The sequence below is a fragment of the Mustelus asterias genome, unplaced genomic scaffold (assembly GCF_964213995.1).
Source record: "Mustelus asterias unplaced genomic scaffold, sMusAst1.hap1.1 HAP1_SCAFFOLD_4864, whole genome shotgun sequence".
Lineage (NCBI taxonomy): Eukaryota > Metazoa > Chordata > Chondrichthyes > Carcharhiniformes > Triakidae > Mustelus > Mustelus asterias.
Window position 1 is genome coordinate 1 of NW_027594807.1, and position 12,339 is coordinate 12,339.

The window sequence follows — 12,339 nt, forward strand, 5'->3', positions numbered from 1 at the left end:
GGGAGGGTGGGCAGTGGTGGGGGAGGGGTGGGGGAGGGGGAGCGGAGCGGGGCGGGGGAGTGGGGGGTGGAGCGGGGCAGTGGTGGGGGAGGGGCGGAGGGGGGGGAAGGAGGTGGGGGGAGGCAGATGGGGGTAGCGGAGGGGAGTGGGGGAGCGGAGCAGGGCAGTGGTGGGGGGAGGGGCGGTGGAGGGGTGTTGGGCTAGTGGGGGGAGGCAGAGGAGGGGGGCGGGGGTGCTGAGTGAGGGGGAGGGGCATGATGTGGGGGAGTGGTGGGGGGGGAGCAGGGGAGGGTGGGGGAGGGGTGTGGGGGGGCGGGCGGGGGGGTAGGGGGTGGGGGGGAGTGGGGGAGGGAGGAGGCAGATGGGGGTGGGTGGCGGGACGGGGGAGCGGGGCAGTGGTGGGGGGCGGTGGGGGGAGGGGGGAAGCGGAGGGGTGGTAGGGGGAGGGGTGGTGGGGGGGGGGAGGGGTGGTGGGGGGGGGGGAGGGGTGGTGGGGGGGGGGAGGGGTGGTGGGGGGGGGGAGGGGTGGTGGGGGGGGGAGGGGGTGGTGGGGGGGGAGGGGTGGTGGGGGGGGGGGAGGGCTAGTGGGGCGAGGGGGGAGGCAGAGGAGGGGTGGTGGGGGGAGAGGAGGGTGGGGGGTGTGGGGGGGGAGGAGGAGGGTAGGGGGTGTGGGGGGGGAGGAGGAGGGTAGGGGGTGTGGGGGGGGGAGGAGGAGGGTAGGGGGTGGGGGGGGAGGAGGAGGAGGGTAGGGGGTGTGGGGGGGGAGGAGGAGGAGGGTAGGGGGTGTGGGGGGGGGAGGAGGAGGGTAGGGGGTGTGGGGGGGGGAGGAGGAGGAGGGTAGGGGGTGTGGGGGGGAGGAGGAGGGTAGGGGGTGTGGGGGGGGAGGAGGAGGGTAGGGGGTGTGGGGGGGAGGAGGAGGGTAGGGGGTGTGGGGGGGGAGGAGGAGGGTAGGGGGTGTGAGGGGGGAGGAGGGGGGTAGGGGGTGTGGGTGGGGGGGGAGGAGGAGGGTAGGGGGTGTGGGTGGGGGAGGAGGAGGAGGAGGAGGGTAGGGGGTGTGGGTGGGGGAGGAGGAGGGGGGTAGGTGGGGGAGGAGGAAGGGAGGGTAGGGGGTGTGGGTGGGGGAGGAGGAGGGTAGGGGGTTGTGGGGGGGGAGGAGGAGGGTAGGGGGTGTGGGTGGGGGGGAGGAGGAGGGTAGGGGGTGTGGGTGGGGGGGGAGGAGGAGGGTAGGGGGTGTGGGTGGGGGAGGAGGAGGGTAGGGGGTGTGGGTGGGGAGGAGGAGGGTAGGGGGTGTGGGGGGGAGGAGGAGGGTAGGGGGTGTGGGGGGGGAGGAGGAGGGTAGGGGGTGTGGGGGGGGGAGGAGGAGGCTAGGGGGTGTGGGGGGGGAGGAGGAGGGTAGGGGGTGTGGGGGGGAGGAGGAGGGTAGGGGGTGTGGGGTGGGAGGAGGAGGGTAGGGGGTGTGGGGGGGGAGGAGGAGGGTAGGGGGTGTGGGGGGGGAGGAGGAGGCGGGGGTGTGGGGGGGGGAGGAGGAGGGTAGGGGGTGTGGGGGGGGAGGAGGAGGGTAGGGGGTGTGGGGTGGGAGGAGGAGGGTAGGGGGTGTGGGGGGGGGAGGAGGAGGGTAGGGGGTGTGGGGGTGGGAGGAGGAGGGTAGGGGGTGTGGGGGTGGGAGGAGGAGGGTAGGGGGTGTGGGGGTGGGAGGAGGAGGGAGGAGGAGGGTAGGGGGTGTGGGGGGGGAGGAGGAGGGTAGGGGGTGTGGGGCGGGAGGAGGAGGGTAGGGGATGTGGAGGAGGAGGAGGGTAGGGGGTGTGGGTGGGGGAGGAGGAGGGTAGGTTGTGGAGAGTGGGGGAGCGGAGGGGGGCAGTGGTGGGGGGGCGGGGGAGTAGCGGAGCGGGGAGTGGGGGAGCGGAGGGGGGGCCGGGAGTGGGGGAGTGGAGCGGGGCAGTGGTGGGGGCGGGACGGAGGGGGGGGAAGGAGGTGGGGGGGAGGCAGATGGGGGTAGGGGGCGGGGGAGTGGCGGAGGGGGGTGGGGGAGGGGCGGGGGAGTGGGGGAGCGGAGCGGGGCAGTGGTGGGTGGAGGGGTGGTGGGGAGGGGGGAGGCAGAGGAGGGGGGCGGGGGTGCTGAGTGAGGGGGAGGGGCATGGTGTGGTGGGGGAGATGTGGGGGAGTGGTGGTGGGGTGGGGGAGTGTCGGGTGTGGGGCAGTGGTGGGGGGGGGCAGTGGTGGGGGGGGGCAGTGGTGGGAGGGGAGCAGGGGAGGGTGGGGGAGGGGTGTGGGGGGGGAGGGGGTGGGGAGTGGGGGAGGGGGGAGGCAGATGGGGGTGGGGGGGGGAGGCAGATGGGGGTGGGGAGCGGGGCAGTGGTGGGGGGCGGTGGGGGGAGGGGGAGGGCTAGTGGGAGGAGGGGGGAGGCAGAGGAGGGGTGGTAGGGGGAGGGGCGGTGGGGGGAGGGCTAGTGGGGGGAGGCAGAGGAGGGGTGGGGGGGGGGGGGGGAGGGGGTGGGGGGGGGAGGGGGTGGGGGGGGAGGGGCGAGGCAGATGGGGGTGGGGAGCGGGGCAGTGGTGGGGGGCGGTGGGGGGAGGGGGAGGGCTAGTGGGAGGAGGGTGGAGGGCAGAGGAGGGGTGGTAGGGGGAGGGGCGGTGGGGGGAGGGGGGAGGGGCTAGTGGGGGGAGGCAGAGGAGGGGTGGTGGGGGGAGGGGGGAGTGGCAGAGGAGGGGCGGTGGAGGGAGGGGGGCGGGGCGCTGAGCGAGGGGGAGGGGCATGGTGTGGTGGGGGAGTGGTGGTGGGGTGGGGGAGTGGTGGTGGGGTGGGGGAGTGTCGGTGGGGTGGGGGGGTGTCGGTGGGGTGGGGGGGTGTCGGAGTGTGGGGGGGTGTCGGAGTGTGGGGGGGTGTCGGAGTGTGGGGGGGTGTCGGAGTGTGGGGGGGTGTCGGAGTGTGGGGGGGTGTCGGAGTGTGGGGGGTGTCGGAGTGTGGGGGGGTGTCGGAGTGTGGGGGGGTGTCGGAGTGTGGGGGGGTGTCGGAGTGTGGGGGGGTGTCGGAGTGTGGGGGGGTGTCGGAGTGTGGGGGGGTGTCGGAGTGTGGGGGGGTGTCGGAGTGTGGGGGGGTGGCCCGCGGGGGTGAGCGTGGAGGGGGGGAAGGAGGGAGGGAGCGAGGGGAGGGGTGGGGGGGGAGTGCGCGGGGCAGGTGAGGGGTGCGGAGGAGCGGGACGGGGTGCGGAGGCGCGCGCGAGGGGGTGGGGATGGGGTGAAGGGGGGTGTGAAGGGGCAGCAAGCGTGGGAGGGGTTGAGGGGCGGGCGCGTGGGAGGGGGGAGGCGTGAGGGTGGGGGGAGGTATGAGGTGCTGGGGGAGGTGGGGGGTGAGGGTGGTGGTGATGGGGGGGCGAAGGGGTGGGGGTGGTGGTGGTGGTGATGGGGGGGCGAAGGGGTGAGGGTGGTGGGGGGAGGAGAGTGAGGGTGGGGGGAGGAGCTGTGAGTGTGGGAAGGGAAGGAGGAGTGATGGTGGGAGTGGAGGGGGTGGAGGAGGAGGGTTGAGTGGGAGGGGAAGGGGTTGGAAGATGGGAGTGGGGTTGGTAGACCGGCCGGGCTGGAGGAGGAGCGATGGAAAATGAGGAGGGCAGGCGTGCTGAGGAGTGAGTGGGGGGAGGGGAGAGATGGGGGAGGAAGGGTGGGGGATGAGTGAGAGGAAAGGTGGAAGGAGAGAGAGGGGAAGGGTGGGGAGAGTGAAGGAGGGATAAGGGAGGGGTAGATGGGAGGAATGGGTGGTGTTGCTGGGAGATGGAGGAAGAGGGGATGGGAAACAAGGGGCTGGGTGGTGGGGATGGTGGAAGAGGTGGGTGGTAGAAGGAGGGAGTGTCATGAGGGCTGGAGAAGTGTAGAGGGGGTGGGGGAGAAGTAGGAGTGGGAGACGGAGGAGGAGTGGGGAGGAAGGCAGGGTGATTTGGGAGGAGTGGGGGATGAAGGGAGGTGAGAGATTTGATTTGATTTGAGCCTTCACTATTATTCCCACGAAACTCATCTCCAAACTCCGTGCCCTGGGCCTCGGCACCTCCCTCTGCGACTAGATCCTGAACTTCCTAACTTACAAACCACAATCAGTAAGGATAGTCTTTCTCAGAAGACTAAGGAAATTTGGCATGTCAGCTACGACTCTCGCCAACTTTTACAGATGCACCATAGAAAGCATTCTTTCTGGTTGTATCACAGCTCGGTCTGGCTCCTGCTCTGCCCAAGACCGCAAGGAACTACAAAAGGTCGTGGATGTAGCCCAATCCATCACGCAAACGAGCCTCCCATCCATTGACTCTGTCTACACTTCCCGCTGCCTCGGCAAAGCAGCCAACATAATTAAGGACCCCACGCACCCCGAACATTCTCTCTTCCACCTTAGAACATAGAAAAAATACAGCACAGACAGGCCCTTCGGCCCACAAGTTGCGCCGGTCATGTCCCTACCTACCTAGGCTTATATATAGGCTGACCTATAACCCTCAATCCTATTAAGTCCCATGTACTCATCCAGAAGTCTCTTAAAAGACCCTATCGAGTTTGCCTCCACCACCACTACCGTCAGCCGATTCCACTCACCCACCACCCTCTGTGTGAAAAACGTAACCCCGACATCTCCTCTGTACCTACTCCCCAGCACCTTAAACCTGTGTCCTCTCGTAGCAGCCATTTCAGCCCTGGGAAAAAGCCTCCGAGAATCCACCCGATCTATACCCCTCAACATCTTGTACACCTCTATCAGGTCACTTCTCATACTTCGTCTCTCCAAGGAGAAAAGACCGAGCTCCCTCAGCCTATCCTCATAAGGCATGCCAACCAATCCAGGCAACATCCTTGTAAATCTTCTCTGCACCCTTTCTATGGCTTCCACATCCCTCCTGTAATGAGGTGACCAGAACTGAGCACAATACTCCAAGTGGGGTCTGACAAGGATCTTATATAGCTGCATCATTATCTCCCGACTCCTAAACTCAATCCCTCGATTGATAAAGGCCAGCACACCATACGCCTTCTTAACCACCTCCTCCACCTGTGAGGCCGATTTAAGAGTCCTATGGACCCGGACCCCAAGGTCCTTCTGATCCTCTATGCTGCTAAGAGTCTTACCCTTGATATTATACTCCTTCATCCCATTTGACCTGCCAAAATGGACCACTACACATTTATCCGGGTTGAAGTCCATCTGCCACTTCTCCGCCCAGTCTTGCATCCTATCTATGTCACGCTGCAGCTTCTGACATCCCTCCAAACTATCCACAACCCCACCAACATTCGTGTCGTCGGCAAACTTACCAACCCATCCCTCCGCTTCCTCATCCAGGTCATTTATGAAAATGACAAACAGCAAGGGTCCCAGAACAGATCCCTGGGGCACACCACTGGTGACCGACCTCCATTCAGAAAAAGACCCATCTACAACCACTCTCTGCCTCCTGCAGGCAAGCCAGTTCTGGATCCACAAGGCAACAGCCCCTTGGATCCCGTGCCCTCTCACTTTCTCGAGAAGTCTCGCATGGGGGACCTTATCGAACGCCTTGGTGAAGTCCATGTAAACCACATTTACCGCCTTCCCTTCGTTAATGTGTTTAGTCACATTTTCAAAGAACTTCACCTTCTTCGGGAAAAAGATACAAAAGTCTGAGGTCACGTACCAACCGACTGAAGGACAGCTTCTTCCTTGTTGCTGTCAGTCTTTTGAATGGATCTACTTCGCATTAAGTTGATTTTTCTCTACATCCTAGCTATGACTGTAACACTACATTCTGCACTCACTCGTTTCCTTCTCTATGAACGGTATGTTTTGTCTGTGTAACGCGCAAGAAACAATACTTGTCACCATATACCAATATGTGACAATAATAGATCAAATCAAATCAAAATCAGTGATGGGCTTCAGGTATTTACAATCTACTAATGCTTTTGATGGAGAAATGTCTCTAAGTTTGCTGATGATACCAAGAGAAGGGGACACAGAGTGCTAGGTGGAAGTGTTAGCTGTGTGGAGGACACGGGTAGGTGGAATCGAAGCTGTTGTATAGGATGTTGGTGAGGCCACAGCTGGAGTATTGTGGGCAGTTTTGGTGTCCTTATCTGAGGAAGGATGTCCTTGCTATAGAGGGAGCGTGGCGAAGGTTTACCAGGCTGATTCCTGGGATGGCAGGTCTGTCATATGAGGAGAGACTAAGTCGGTTAGGATTATATTCACTGGAGTTTAGAAGAGTGAAGGGGGATCTCGTAGAAACATAGAATTCTAATAGGATTAGACAGGGTAGATTCAGAAAGAATGTTCCTGATGGAGGGGGGAGTCCCGAACTAGGGGGTCATGATTTGAGGATAAGGGGTAAAACCTTTTAGAACTGAGATGAGGAAAAGTTTCTTCACCCAGAGGATGGTGAATGTGTGGAATTCACTCCCACAGAAAGTAGCTGAGGCCAAAACATTGTGTGATTTCAAGAAGGAATTAGATACAGCTCTGGGGGCTAAAGGGATCGAGGGGGAAGGGGGGGGTGGGATCAGGATATTGAATTGGATGATCAGCCATGATCATAATGAATGGTGGAACAGGCTCGAAGGGCCGAATGGCCTCCTCCTGCTTCTAGTTTCTATGGAGGATACACACAAGAGGGAATGTGAGCTGTGTGGGTGGCACAGTGGTTAGCACTGCTGCCTCACAGCGCCAGGGGCCCGGGTTCGATTCCCGCCTCGGGTCACTGTGTGGAGTTTGCACATTCTCCCCGTGTCTGCTTGGGTTTCCTCCCCCACTCCAAAGGTGTGCGGGGTTAGCTTGATTGGCCATGATAAGTTGACCCTAGTGTCGGGGGATTAAAAGTGTGAATATGTGGGGTTACGGGAATAGGGCCTGGGTGGGATTGTGGTTGGTGTGGGCTCGATGGGCTGAATGGCCTCCTTCTGCACTGTCGGGATTCTATGATGTGGAGATGCCGGCGTTGGACTGGGGTGAACACAGTAAGAAGTCTTAACAACACCAGGTTAAAGTCCAACCTGTTGGACTTCAACCTGGTGTTGTGAGACTTCTTACGGGATTCTATGACACATGGGGAATGTGAGCTGTGCGGAGGACACATTTGATTTGATTTATTATTGTCACAGATTGGTATACGGCGAAAAGTATTGTTTCTTGCGCGCTATACAGACAAAGCATACCATTCATAGAGAAGGAAAGGAGAGAGTGCAGAATGTAGTGTTACAATCATAGCTAGGGTGTAGAGAAAGATCAACTGAATGCGAGGTCGGTCCATTCAGAAGTCTGACGGCAGCAGGGAAGAAGCTGTTCTTGACTCGGTTGGTCCGTGACCTCTGACTTTTGTACCTTTTTCCCGCTGGAAAAAGGTGGAAGAGAGAATGTCCGGGGTGCGTGGGGTCCTTAATTATTCTGGCTGCTTTTCCGAGGCAGCGGGAAGTGTAGACAGAGTCAATGGATGGGAGGCTGGTTTGTGTGATGGACTGGGCTTCGTTCACGACCCTTTGTAGTTCCTTGCAGTCTTGGACAGAGCAGGAGCCCAGACCGAGCTGTGATACAACCCAGAAAGGATGCTTTCCATGGTGCATCGGTAAAGGTTGGTGAGAGTCGTCGTGGACGTACCAAATTTCCTTAGCATCCGGAGAATAGCATCCGGAGAAATGTGAGTTGTGTGGAGGACACGGGTTGGAAGGTTCGTAACGGTTTATTTTCCCTCTGACTCTCCCTCCCTCCCTCCCTCCCAACCCCTGCCATGCAGATCGAGGAGCTGAAGGAGGCCATCGAGGAGCTGTACTACTTCGAGTTCGTCCTGGACGACATCCCCATCCGGGGCTTCGTGGGCTACCTGGAAGAGAGCGGCTTCCTGCCCCACACGCACAAGATCGGCCTGTGGACCCACCTGGACTTCCACGTGGAGTTCAACAGCGACCGCATCATCCACGCCAACGTGAGTGTGCGCGACGCCAAGCCCTACAGCCTGGATGATCTGCGGGCCCCCACCAGCATGGCGCACACCTACAGTGTCTTCTGGCACGAGACCGCCTTCCCGTACGAGCGGCGGGGGGAGCGCCTGCGTGACTCCAGCTTCTTCCCACGCACGCTGGAGATCCACTGGCTCTCCATCATCAACTCCATGGTGCTGGTCTTCCTGCTCACGGGCTTCGTGGTCATCATCCTCATGCGGGTGCTGCGCAACGACTTTGCCCGCTACAACCTGGAGGAGGAGGCCGTGGCCGACGACTTCGACCAGGCCGACAACGGTTGGAAGATTATCCACACCGACGTCTTCCGCTTCCCGCCACACAAGAGCCTCCTCTGCTCCGTCCTGGGCGTCGGCGCCCAGTTCCTGGCCCTGGGAACAGGTGAGCCGCGGGGCGCGGGCGGGGGGAAAGGGGGGGGGGGGGCGAAGGGTTGGCACTTCTGCCTCACCGCTCCGGGGAGCCGGGTTCGATTCCAGGCTTGGGACACTGTCCGCGCGCAGTTTGCACGTTCTCCCCGTGTAGGGATCATCCCACAGTCCAAAGATGTGCAGCTGAGATGAATTGGCCGTGTGAAATTACCCCTTGGTCAGGGGGACGGGCGAGGGAAAATACATGGGGTTACGGGGATAGGGCCTGGGAGAGATTGTGGTCGGTGCAGACTCGATGGGCCGAATGGTGGCCTCCTGCACAGTAGGGATTCTATGATGCCGTTCGCCCCCTCCCCCCGCCCCCCCGTCCCTCCCCCAACCGGCCACCCCCGTCCCTCCCCCCACCGGCCACCCCGTCCCCCCCCCCCCCCCCCCCCGCCACCCCCGTCCCTCCCCCCACCGGCCACCCCCGTCCCTCCCCCCACCGGCCACCCCCGTCCCTCCCCCCCCCGCCACCCCCGTCCCTCCCCCCACCGGCCACCCCCGTCCCTCCCCCCGCCGGCCACCCCCGTCCCTCCCCCCGCCGGCCACCCCCGTCCCTCCCCCCGCCGGCCACCCCCGTCCCTCCCCCCGCCGGCCACCCCCGTCCCTCCCCCCCACCGGCCACCCCCGTCCCTCCCCCCCGGCCGCCACCCCCGTCCCTCCCCCCCCGCCACCCCCGCCCCTCCCCTCCTCTCTCTCTCTCCCCCCGTTCCCCCCCTTCTCCTCTCCCCCCCCCCTTCTCCTCTCCCCCCCCCTTCTCCTCTCCCCCCCCTTCTCCTCCCCCCCTTCTCCTCCCCCCCTTCTCCTCCCCCCCTTCTCCTCCCCCCCTTCTCCTCCCCCCCTTCTCCTCCCCCCCTTCTCCTCCCCCCCTTCTCCTCCCCCCCTTCTCCTCCCCCCCTTCTCCTCCCCCCTTCTCCTCCCCCCCTTCTCCTCCCCCCCTTCTCCTCCCCCCTTCTCCTCCCCCCCCTTCTCCTCCCCCCCTTCTCCTCCCCCCCTTCTCCTCCCCCCCTTCTCCTCCCCCCCTTCTCCTCCCCCCCTTCTCCTCCCCCCCCTTCTCCTCCCCCCCTTCTCCTCCCCCCCTTCTCCTCCCCCCCTTCCTCCTCCCCCCCTTCTCCTCCCCCCCTTCTCCTCCCCCCCCTTCTCCTCCCCCCTTCTCCTCCCCCCCCCTTCTCCTCCCCCCCCCTTCTCCTCCCCCCCCCTTCTCCTCCCCCCCCCCCTTCTCCCCCCCCCTTCTCCTCTCCCCCCCTTCTCCTCTCCCCCCCCCTTCTCCTCTCCCCCCCCTTCTCCTCTCCCCCCCCTTCTCCTCTCCCCCCCCCTTCTCCTCTCCCCCCCCTTCTCCTCTCCCCCCCCTTCTCCTCTCCCCCCCCTTCTCATCTCTCCCCCCCCTTCTCATCTCTCCCCCCCCCCCTTCTCATCTCTCCCCCCCCCCCCCTTCTCATCTCTCCCCCCCCCCCCCTCTCATCTCTCCCCCCCCCTTCTCATCTCTCCCCCCCCCCCTTCTCATCTCTCCCCCCCCCCCTTCTCATCTCTTCCCCCCCCTTCTCATCTCTTCCCCCCCCTTCTCATCTCTTCCCCCCCCTTCTCATCTCTTCCCCCCCCTTCTCATCTCTCCCCCCCCCTCTCATCTCTCCCCCCCCCTCTCATCTCTCCCCCCCCCTTCTCATCTCTCCCCCCCCCTTCTCATCTCTCTCCCCCCCCCCCCCCCCCCCCCCCTAAGCGGATGGAAGGTCTCAGAGTGGTTGCTGCTGTTGTCTTTGCCTCTCGAGGCGAAGAGCTCTGTGTTGAGAAACCAGTTCTGCTGGTTCGCAGGGTGCGGTGCCAGTTTGTAAACGGCTCCTTTGCGAACAGGTTGATGGTGAGCGCCTCTGTCACGCGCACAGCCAGCGAGAAGCTCAGAGTAGGATCCAGGGCCTCCCCGAGTGCGGCAGACCCGTACCAGAGGAATCATCCGCAGAATCCCCACAGTGCAGGAGGAGGCCATTCAGCCCCTTGAGTCCGTACCCACTCTTACCCAGGCTAACACGTAACCCCATGTATTTATCCCACTAATCCCCCTTACCTCCTCATCTTTGGACAATAAGAGGCTATTGGGCCAATCTCCCCAACCTGCACATCTTTGGACATTAAGGGGCAGTTTAGCACTGCCAATCCTCCTCACCTGCACATCTTTGTACACTGAGGGGTTGAGTTGATCTGGGGGAAAAAAAGAAACACACTATCAAAGTTTTCCATCCTGTACTCATCATAAGCAGGAAATTATCAACAGTAAAGTTGATAGGGGGTGGGGGACACAAATTTATACCGCATGAGGGGGAAGGGTGTCGATTGGTCGGCAAGTCGACTCTGGTGGGGGCGCAGCCATGGCGAATGCAGCATGGAACAGTTAACTGCCCAGATAGGCTGCATGTCCCATATCAAGCCGCAACCGGCCACTCGTAATGGGCAAAGGGCGGGGGGCAGGGGAGGGTCCATACCGAAACAGCCCTGGCTGGCAAAAACCAGAAGCTGAGTAACCCTGACCGTGTTTCGAATTAACACTGTACCTGTTGAGATTGTCAGTCTGGTTTGCTTACGCATGCCAGGAGCTGTCTGTATTTCTGCACAGGCCCCGTGCTCTTTGTGGGCAGAAAGGATGTAAGAGGGAGGATAGATAGAGGGAAACTTGTAAATGTGGTGGATTTCAATTTCCAAAAGGCATTTGACGGGGTGCCACATAAAAGGCTGCTACATAACAAAAAAAGCCCCTGGAATTAGAGTCGTAGAAGTTTATGGCACGGAAACTGGCCCTTCGGCCCAACATGTCGATGCCGCCCAGTTTTTACCACTAGTCCCAATTGCCCGCGTTTGGCCCATATCCCTCTACACCCATCGTACCCATGTAACTGTCTAAATGCTTTTTCAAAGACAAAATTGTACCCGCCTCTACTACTACCTCTGGCAGCTTGTTCCAGACACTCACCACCCTCTACGTGAAAATATTGGCCCTCTGGACACTTTTGTATCTCTCCCCTTAAACCTATGCCCTCTAGTTTTAGACTCCCCTACCTTTGGTAAAAGATGTTGATTATCTAATAGAGGTATATAAGACCTAATAGAGGTATATAAGATGTTAAGAGGCATAGATCGGGTGGACTCTCAGAGGCTTTTTCCCAGGGTGGAAATGTCTGCTACGAGAGGACACAGGTTTAAGGTGCTGGGGGGTAGGTACAGGGGAGATGTTAGGGGGGAGTTTTTCACTCAGAGGGTGGTGGGCGAGTGGAATCGGCTGCCGTCAGTGGTGGTGGAGGCAAACTCAATAGGGTCTTTTAAGAGACTCCTGGATGAGTACATGGGACTTAATAGGATGGAGGGTTATAGGTAGGTCTAGAAGGTAGGGATGTGTTCGGCACAAGTTGGGGGCCGAAGGGCCTGTTTTGTGCTGTAGTTTTTCTATGTTTCTCTATCTCGCTGATCTGTGCCCCTCATTATTTTATAGACCTCTATAAGATCACCCCTCAGCCTCCTGTGCTCCAGGGAAAAAAGTCCCAGTCTATCCAGCCTCTCCTTATAACTCAAACCATCAAGTCCCGGTAGCATCCTAGTAAATCTTTTCTGCACTCTTTCTAGTTTAATAATATCCTTTCTATAATAGGGTGACCAGAACTGTACACAGTATTCCAAGTGTGGCCTCACCGATGTCTTGTACAACTTCAACAAGACGTCCCAACTCCTGTATTCAATGTTCTGACCGATGAAACCAAGCATGTTTTATGTGTATAGCGCGCAAGAAACAATACTTTTCACTATATCCTAATACATGTGACAACCGGTCCCCACAGGTATCATCGTCATGGCGTTGCTAGGGATGTTCAACGTCCATCGTCATGGTGCCATCAACTCGGCGGCCATCTTGCTCTACGCCCTGACCTGCTGCATCTCCGGCTACATCTCCAGCAACTTCTACCGCAAGATCGGCGGCGAGCGGTGGGTC

The 12,339-nt window shown here is 61.1% G+C and overlaps 1 pseudogene across 1 annotated transcript; it reads left to right on the top strand.

Moving 5' to 3' along the window:
* Nucleotides 1-7,730: 7,730 nt before the first annotated feature.
* Nucleotides 7,731-12,334, top strand: LOC144491263 (transmembrane 9 superfamily member 1 pseudogene; annotated as a pseudogene). The gene is made up of 2 exons (XR_013497416.1): nucleotides 7,731-8,340; nucleotides 12,188-12,334. The product of XR_013497416.1 is annotated as a transmembrane 9 superfamily member 1 pseudogene (transcript).
* Nucleotides 12,335-12,339: the final 5 nt, after the last annotated feature.